We start from the raw sequence: 10,923 nt of genomic DNA, 5'->3' as shown, positions 1-10,923 counted from the left end.
GTATTTTATTAATATCGTGGCTTTATCTTTGTAGTTAAGAAATCTTACTACGATCTATTTTTTTATTGTTTTTAGGTAATTTTTTGTCAACTCGATGCGCCCTTTCAATCTCAAAGTTTCCGTGTAACTGAAGTTTATTATTTAAAAACTCCCTTACTTCATTTTCACTGTCTTCCCAACTATCATTTTCAATTTCTTCAATCCCACAGAATCTTAAGTTATTGCGTCGACTTTTGTCTTTAAGTTCAGCCAATTTGTTAATCAGGTTAGTATTTGCATATTCATTTATCAATGATGTTTTTGAAGTTTGATGATCAGCAACTATTTTATCATAATTATTACTCACAAATTCAACGACTTTATTAAGTTCGCGTAATTCCTTTTTTTAGTTCCTTGTTCTCGTCAATTACTGAGTTTAATTTTTTTCAAGTTTTTCAATTCTATCATTGAACATCTTCATAATAGTATTTTCATGAACTTCCAAAATGTCTTTTAATTATGCAGATGTAAAATTTTTAGTAGTCATTTTGAAATTTTTTTTTTGATAACCAGTAAGTAAAAAAAAAAACACGTCCGTTCGCCATTATTTGTAAACTTGGCCTACAATTTTTTTGCCTCTAAGGCAACATATCCGGCCGTGTTAATATAGTAGGCCATGACTCAACGTCTAAAACTTCGCGTTGCATGCGTATAAAATTTTTTATTTCAGAAATATAAAGCTCAAGTCATTCGATACCTTCACACTGACATGCTAAACACTCTTACTTTTCTATTTCACACAACACACTCTTTTCCGAATCACCAACAATTTTACAAAATTGATGAAACCATTTTTGGCACGTACCACACTGCACCCGATCAATGTTACAATCATATTTTGTAATTAAACACCTAATACTAGCTCACATTTCTTGCTATTTACAGATTTTTTTTATTGGAGGAGTTTAGGGATATGCATTCTAATCTGAAAAAAAAATTATTAAAAGCTAACCATCGCGCCTGTAGATTTGCAACGTCTACAAATTGATATCCTAATAAACGCAAAGCTATGAAACTTATCTAGAGCTCTTAAGTTTCCACTTTGTCTATCTTCACAAAAGTTCTCATTGTAAGCACCTTCCAGAGATTGTATACAATCTATTGGACAATAAATTGTCCTCCTTAAGATGTTACAATTAGCATGTATGTGAGGCATAGAAATATTGTTTCTTAGAGAATTTAACTCAGCAAGGTCTGTAGAACTAGGAAAGTTAGCAGCTGAATCCTGATGTCCCAGACTGAGACTGAGCCCAGACAGAACCTGATATTTTGCCATTCAGCTTAAAATCCAACGATTGAATTCTTTTAATATCGTTGGCATAATGCCCTAGAATTAAAGCAATATTGTCACGAACGCCTGAACCCTGATACAATGATTTAGAATTGACGACTTCAAAGTGAAATTTTTTATACTTCCACCACTTTTATTATTAAAACGATTTAAATAAATTAGAAAATAATAATATATATAAATATGAAATTATGAAGAAAGACACAAGGAATGAGTTTATTTAATAAATTACAGGTTTATTTTAATTTTTTATTTTAATTTCATATTTTCTTTTTTTGATTTCCCTGTTTTAATTTATATTTCCGCATAATTTAATTTGTATTTCCGCTTAACCATATATAATTAAGATTTGTTTTTCTTCAGCCTCAGCATTTCTTTTGTATTTGTAAAGTAGACACGTTGTTTACTTGATAAAAATGTTTATCTCCGTCAAACTCAGGGAACATTTTAGAGCTAACATAAGACCAAAAATGTATATAGTTTCAACTTTGTTTGTAAAAAAAATCTTTAAACACGATCAAACAAAAAAAAATCTATTTTCAAATGAACATGTTGAAAGTAAATTTTGACTTAAAAAATATATATTTAATGACTTAAAAATCTCACATTTTTTTTAGATTTTTTCCGAAAATAATTTGAAGTTTTCAACTTCTTCAAGTTAATAAAAACTTTTATGAATAAAAGCTTTTCCCATTTTAAACGCAGTAATGTAGTTTAAGGGAACTTCATTTACAAAAAAATAGTAAGGTTATTTGTTTTGCCATTTAGTTGTTATTTTGAGTCTCAACATTGTGATAAATTAAACTTAAAAAACTAATGAAAATAACTTAGAAAAGTATAAACCACTAGGGAAAAAAACAACTTCAAATGATATTATTGCTTTTAGAAAAAATTCTTATTGCAATCTTGCAAATATGATTATATTTTTTTAAGTTGTAAGATAAAGAATTGTAATCATATTTACAAAATGTAACAATAAGTTAAATAAATAAATATCAAAGCTGAGTCAAGTTACATTTATGATCGTTCAAAAGTGATACTTTTTTCTGTTACGCAGAAAAAACTCTTGCCAGACTCGGTACATATATGGATATATATCTCGCTATTTTGAATACTTTTACATATAAACAAACCTTAAGTTTGGATTCCATAAGGTTTATTAACAAATAACTCTTTCACTGTGTGTATAAATCACAAGGGGATCAATTTACGGAAACACTATATCAGTTGTTTTTATAGTAACACTAAATCAATTGTTGCGTAATAAGTTTTTCTTTACAAACATTTTTATATTCTTCTTTTGTTTAAATTTTTTATCGCAATCTATTTAACAAAAATTTCAAGAAAGTATCTAACTTGCATAAACATACATTAGTTATTCACATTTATTCAATATAGTGTGGGCATAACCGCCCCCGTAACGCTTGGATTAATGCTTTATGAAAATAAAAATGAAATGTGTTTTTTAACAGTGCATTTCAATGACCACATCATTAAGCTTTAAATTAATGCAATTAAGAAAAAAAAAAAAAAATGGTTTTTGAAAATCTTATTACACAAAAATTACTCTTAGCGAAAAAAACGGTTTTGCCCCCAATGTGAGGAACAACCGCACCCTCACAAAAATCGTTGGGGGTACATTTTTCTTGGTACATTTTCTTTACAGTTGTCACAGCTCAGATTATTTGCTGATTTTGTTGTACCTTTGAATACTGTGTAGGCATTCTTTGTACTTACATTCTGAGTTTTCTCATTTGATATACTCTTAGCTTTATATTTTATTCAAAAACTCATTTATAAAAATTAAATAAAAAAATACGAAATCTAATTTCCAACATCTCAAAACAAAACTATTTCTATTCAAGTTTTTACATGAACGCATTCAAGTGTGACGATTGCAATTATTGTTATTCGTAATTACCTAACTTTGATAAATATCAAAAGTATGTGATTGGGCCTCCTGTGCATCTATGCGGTTCTGTCCCAGAGGACAGTTTTTAGAAAAAATACAGTTTCATAGTTTGCTTATTAGGTTATGTTAACATCAAAAATGGTTTTCACTTGATGAAATAATGCTAATAACACATATCTTTAACACTAAAATCAAATATTGCTTAATCCTCAAAAAAAAGGTCTGGAAAAAATGATGTAAATATAATATTTTTACGATAATAATCATTATTATTCACAGCTTCTCAGAAACGTAACAAGCACTCTTTTTCACATAAGCGAAATAAAGGAAACTGTTTTACTAACGCGTGGTATGTTATTTGCCATATTAAATAACATTTTTCAAAGGTAAATGTTTAAAAACGTGCCTCCATATGTAATTGTGATAATGTGATATGTGATAATGTTTAAAAATGTGCCTCCATATGCGATTATGCCCCCACTTTCTCCAAAAGTAATAGATTAATTTTATTATACAATATAAGGTATAGAAGTAAATCCCAATCAATAACTTCGAACTACAAAAATGTATGAAATATTTTGCAAAACATACTTTTTAATTACCACAAATATTTTATTAATTCAAAGATAAAAAATTTATAAACTATATTTTCAACAACTTAATAAGTTATTTGTATATTATGAAGTGTTCATTAAATGAAGTGTTCATTATATGAAGTGTTCATTAAATAAAGTGTTCATTAAATAAAGTGTTCATTAAATAAAGTGTTCATTACATGAAGTGTTCATTACATGAAGTGTTCATTACATGAAGTGTTCATTACATGAAGTGTTCATTACATGAAGTGTTCATTACATGAAGTGTTCATTACATGAAGTGTTCATTACATGAAGTGTTCATTACATGAAGTGTTCATTACATGAAGTGTTCATTACATGAAGTGTTCATTACATGAAGTGTTCATTACATGAAGTGTTCATTACATGAAGTGTTCATTACATGAAGTGTTCATTACACGAAGTGTTCATTACACGAAGTGTTCATTACACGAAGTGTTCATTACATGAAGTGTTCATTACATGAAGTGTTCATTACATGAAGTGTTCATTACATGAAGTGTTCATTACATGAAGTGTTCATTACATGAAGTGTTCATTACATGAAGTGTTCATTACATGAAGTGTTCATTACATGAAGTGTTCATTACATGAAGTGTTCATTACATGAAGTGTTCATTACATGAAGTGTTCATTACATGAAGTGTTCATTAAATAAAGTTTTCATTAAATAAAGTGTTCATTACATGAAGTGTTCATTAAATGAAGTGTTCATTATATTATAATAAGGTTTATTATATCATAATATGGTTTCCAAAATATATATGCTATCTTGCAAGTAAAATTTAAAATAATCACCCATTTTGATGAAAAAAATTTATTAAATAAAATATAGGGATGCAACCTTACACTACACTGAATAAAGTTCTAGCTCAAACGATGAATAAAAGTCAGTAATTCACAGGATATCCTTTATTTTTAAGCACAGCATTAATGCGATCAGGCGTGCTATGAACAAGTGTTCTACAGTATTCCGGTGTTATTTCTGTCGTCCACACACGCTTCAAAACCTCTTTCAGGTCTTTTTCTGATGTAGGACGATGTGCAGCAACTTTCTTTTTCATAATTTGCCAACAATTTTCAATCACATTTAGATCAGGTGAATTTGATGGCCAATTGGAAAGAAGTTCAATGTTGTTGTCTGAAAACCACTTTGGACAATCTTTGCGGTGTGACAAGGGGCTGAGTCTTGTTGCATAATTGTTGCTCCTGAGATGTTCATGTGGATTTGAAGCTTACTTTCAAGAACCTCCAAGTACTTTTTGGCATTGACCTTTTCCCCTTTATCGAAGATGTGCAGTCCACACCGACCACTTGCTGTGATGCCACCCCAGATCGTGACGCTTGGTGGATGTTTGACAGTTTTAATGGTGTATTTGGGATTGAATCGCTGAGAGGCAGGACGTCTGACATAATTGTAACCAGGGCCTCGTAGCTGCTGATAGGTACTTTCATCTGTGAACATGACTCTCTCCCACCACTCCCTTGACTTGTCTTTCATCGCACGGCAAAACTTCAATCGCTGGAGGAGTTGAAGTTTCGTGATTAGAGGTTTCTTCGCTGGTCTGCGAGCTACAAGACCAAAGTCATTTGACAGACATCTCCTAACAGTCCTAGCACTCACTTGAATACCCCTGTCACTAGCTAGGCTTGCAATGCGTGCAGAAGAAGTATGCGGACTAGACACAACAATGCTCTTCAAATAACGATCATCACGATGATTTGTTTTTCGTACTCCCTTGCAGTTGGAACGTCGTGAAACACCTCCAGATCTTAAAACATTCTCAACGGCACCTCTAGAAATCTTCAGTTTCTTTGCAATATCACGCTGAGAATAACGCTCAGCATTCAATGTTACAATTTGCCCCTTGACAAAATCATTAATATCTGGCTTTTTCCTTAATATCACACTAAAATAAGCAATAACAACATTATAGTTTTTCAGCAAGAAATCATGAAATTTAATTAAATACTAAGCCAAACACGTGTATAACATAAATAATAATGACGTCATATATAAACAAACCGAACGGTATGACGTTGTTCTAACTTTTTTATACATATTTCATTTTACAGCAAAATCATCAAGTGGCTTTAATTCAATGGCCACTAGTGTATATATATATATACCTCGATATATTTATTATAGCAGTTACAATCGACCAAATAGAGATGATGATGAAAAAAATGTTTAAGGAGTTTAAGAAGGAAACTGAGAGATAAAGCATCAAGAAAAGAACGTGTTAAACATAAGTAGTAGCACAAAAATATTGTACGAGCGATTAGATGTTGAATCAAATATTAATGAAAATTGTAAACAGATTAAAACAAGGTTGATGATATTAAAGTGAGCCTAAATTTTCCCGAACATCTAATAGATGAAAAAATCAAGTCTGTCATTAATTCACAAGAGAAGTGTAAATCAACAAGCGCAATACTAAGTAACGAATCTGCATTTATTAAAATTAGAAGCAAATTAAGAGAAATGGAAGATCGATCACGGCGAAAAAATCTGAGAATTGATAGAGTCAAAGAAAACGAGGAGGAAAGCTGGGAAGACAGCGAAATAAAGGTAAACAAAATTTTTGAAAATTATTTAGGCCTAAAAAGTACTAAAATTGAAAGGACACACAGAACTGGCCATAGAAATGCAGGTAAACCAAGAACAATTATAAAACTTCTGCACTTTAAGGATAAAGTCGTCATTTTAAAAAAGTCCACTAACCTTAAAGGTAAAAATATCTATATTAATAAAGATTTTTGCGCTGAGAGTGCAAATTAGGAAGAGTCTAAGAGAACAGATGAAAATTGAACAAGCGGCAGGAAAGTTTGCAAGCAATTTTTATGATAAACTGATCATACGCGATTGGGCTTCAAAGAAAATTAATAATTTAATATCCTAGTATTTTAATTATTTTTTTTTCATATCTTATTTTCGTGATTATGAAATTATTTTATTATTTTTCTTTTAAAATGGCTGACAATTTTTTATTTAATGTTAATACGGAGAATAACAGCTTTGATGACTATTTCAATCAAAAAAACTTTGAAAGTGAACATTATTCAGTCCGTGAATACTACTCAATTTTTAGTAAAAAAAAATATAATATTTTTTCAATATTAAATCTAAACATTCGAAGTATTAATAAAAATTTTGATAATCTAAAATTATTATTGTATGATCTAAACCACGATTTTATAATAATTAGTCTTACGGAAACGTGGTTAAAAAGCAATAAAAATAATTTTAATTATGAATTAAATAACTACGTATCAATTCACAAACCTCGTTGGTGGTGGTATAAGTATCTTTATTCACAAATCTATTAACATTATTTTGCGTAATGACCTCAATGTTAACGAAACAGATTGTGAGTCGTTTGCATTGAAATAATAAATAAAGCAACCAAAAATATTATCATTAATTCTATTTATAGAAGGCCAGCTGGAAATTTAAGAATATTTAAATTGTTATTAAAAACTTTTTTAAGCAACACTGAGATAACAAAGAAACATGTGTACTTAACTGTGGCGGTATTCTCATCTCTCCGTTAAGCTTAACGGAGCTTCTGTCATTACAATATTTCTAAGTAAAGAAATGACGAAAATTTAAATAAATTCGTTAAAATAAAACTTATACCAAAATAAAAATTTATGTTTAAAAAATTATAATTTTAAATAAATTTTTTAACGGAGAGATGAAAATACGACCCCTGGTGATTATAATATAAATTTGTTGAATCATGCTTCAAATTTAAATGTTCAATGTTTTTTAAATACCCTTATTCAACATGATATAATTCCAATAATAAACAAATCAACCAGAATAACTAAAACTTCATCGACATTACTTGAAAATATATTTACTATTAATATTCGTAATTGCCTCTTAGAATCTGGTATAATCAAAACTGACATAACAGATCATTTCCTAACATTCTTAATTACAAATAGTATAACTGATGATCAATCTGCCTTAAAATCTACAATCCAAATGCAACAGATCAATGAAAACTCCATGTGGCACTTTTGAAATCTCTTATCAGAAAAAATTGATTGGAATCTTATTTTACAATCACAAGATCCAAATAAGGCGTATGAAATTTTTTTGGCGCAATTTTGTAAATACTATAAATTGGCATTTCCAATAAAAAAAAATAGTTATAAAAACTCACTTTTAAACCCTTGGACGACCAAACTTATATCATCTAAGAGGACACAAAAACTTTATGAAAAATATTTAAAACATAAATGAAAAAAAAAAAAAAATTACAAAAGTTATAATAACTTGTTTGAAAAAACAAAGAAACACTCAAAAAAGGTTTATTATGCTAAGATGTTAGAAAAAAGGAAACACACAAAAAACTGTGATTAAGCAGATAATTGGTAAAAATAAATGTGCGAACAATAATTTGCCGCAAAAACTCTTAATTGATGGGAAAATGACCAGTAATAAAGAAATCATAGTTGAAAAACTCAATGACTATTTCCTTGAAGTTGGCTTAAAGTTAGCTGATAAAATTCCAAAAAACACCACAAATTTCGAATCCTATATAAAACCAACCAATATATCTATGAAAGAAGTTAATTTAAATATAGGTGAGGTGCGTAATGCGTTCAATAGTCTGAAAAATAATAAATCTATTGGCATTGATCAAATTAGCGTGAACATAGTTAAAGCAATTTTCGATATCATCGAACCATCTCTGTTTCATATTTTAAGCTTTCAATAAAATCCAGTATTGTACCGAAGAAATTAAAAATTGCTAAAATGTCACCTATTTTTAAAACTTGCGATGATTATTAGAACGTATTATGTATGATAGACTTAATAACTATTTAACCAAAAACAAAATACTGTATAATAAACAATTTCGATTCAAAAAACATTCAACGGATCATGCAGTAATCGAATTAATAAATTATATATCCGGTAGGTTTAATAATGATTGTTATACATAAGGAGTTTTTATTGACTTGTCAAAAGCATTTGACACAGTTGACCATGACATCCTTATAAAAAAACTAGAGCTCTATGGAGTATTAAACAATAACCTACTCTGGTTTAAAATTACCTGTCAAACAGAAAACAATACATAGTGTATAAAGAAAATGAAACAGAAAACAAAATTATAACTTGTGGTGTTCCCCAGGGATCCATCTTAGGACCACTATTATTTTTGCAGTACATTAGCGATTTATATTTAGCTTCCAAAACTTTAAATCTTATTTTGTTTGCTGACGACTCTAATTTTTTTTTACTCAAATAAAAACATAAAAGATCTTTTTAAAATAGTTAATGAAGAACTAATAAAAATTAATGATTGGATTACTTCTAATAAACTTTCATTAAATGAACAGAAAACTAAATTTGTATTGTTTCATAAACCTAGTAAAAGTGATCACCTCCCTTTAAAACTACCCAATCTCTTTATGAATAATTCAGTTATTAAAAGAGAATCAAATTTTAACTTCCTGGGAATAATACTCGATGAAAATATATTATGGAAAATACATCATCTCATATTAAATCTATTGAAAATAAAGTTTCCAAAAATATTTCTGTTTTATATAGAATTAAACCATTTCTTATCATCAAGTTTTTAAAAATTATATATTTTTCATTTATCCATAGTTATCTATCCTATTGCAATATTGCATGGGGAAGTAACAACTATAGAAAGCTTACAAAAATATATGGTAAACAAAAACTTGTATGCAGAATTATTTTTGGCGTTTAGAGAACTGCTCATGGAGAGCCTCTCTTAACTGACCTTATTTCACTCAATGTTTATAAACTTAATATATACCAAGTTATGCTATATATATATATTATGTTTAATATATACCAAGTTATGCTAATCATGTTTAAATCAAAACATGGTTTGTCTCCTAATATATTTCACTCCTACTTTACTAAAATTTCTCATAAATACCCGACAAATTTTTTAAATGATAATTTTGTAGTTTCAAGATTCTATTTAAAACTCAGTTCATTCCAAATTCAATATCGTGGACCATTTCTATGGCATGAATTTTTTCAAATAATTATTAAAAATATCATTCTACATAACATCTTTTTAGAACAATTCAAAATAGTATGTAAACGTTTCTTATTAAGATAAAATTTAGATTTAAAATATTTCTTTTAAATTAGATCATGAAATAAAATAAATAATCTGAAAAGGTCTTCACCTATTTTTGTTTTGAAAAAGTCATCACCTATCTTTGATTTCCTGACTTTTATTTCCTATTAAAATATGCTATTATTGCAAACTTATGCTATTAATATCTTATTATATAGTTTGTAATATCTTTGTGGAAATATTTTTACCTACTTTTATTTTTTAAGTTTTTTAAATTTTACTGACGGCTGCAATGTAAACGGGGCTCGGCGATAAAACAATATATGCCTTCTTCTTGCTCCTGCCATTTATTGTCTATGTAAATTATTTTTCGCAATGTAAATTTTTTTATACGCCAAAAAAAAAAAAAAAAAAAAAAAAAAACAAACAAAAAAAAAAGAAAAAACAGAGTGCTCAATGTTCTTAAAGAACAGAGCAATAATAAATTTATATATTTATATATATATATATATATATATATATATATATATATATATATATATATATATATACATATATATATATATATATACATATATATATATATATATACATATATATATATATATATATATATATATATATATATATATATATATATATATATATATATATATATATATATATATATATATATATGTGCATCCCCCTCACCACCCCAGTATTTAAAAAAGAATTTTTTAACTTGCGGTGTGTGTGGTGGCTAGAAAAAAAATCAGAGCTTTTTTTTTAACTTTGGTATTAACAACCCCTCCGCCCATCTTCTACCATAAATTTCTGGATCCGTCACTGATATGTTTATCTAATGAGATAATAAAATTACAAAAAATGTTAATATAAAAAAGAAGGATTTATAAAAAAAAGTCAGCGCTCAAAAAAGATAAGGATGGCAATTTTTTCACAGACGCCTTATGTGAGCATATAAATATGGATGATGCA

Source organism: Hydra vulgaris, chromosome 12 (assembly GCF_038396675.1).
Source record: "Hydra vulgaris chromosome 12, alternate assembly HydraT2T_AEP".
Classification (NCBI taxonomy): domain Eukaryota; kingdom Metazoa; phylum Cnidaria; class Hydrozoa; order Anthoathecata; family Hydridae; genus Hydra; species Hydra vulgaris.
Note: the sequence above shows the minus strand (reverse complement) of the source record.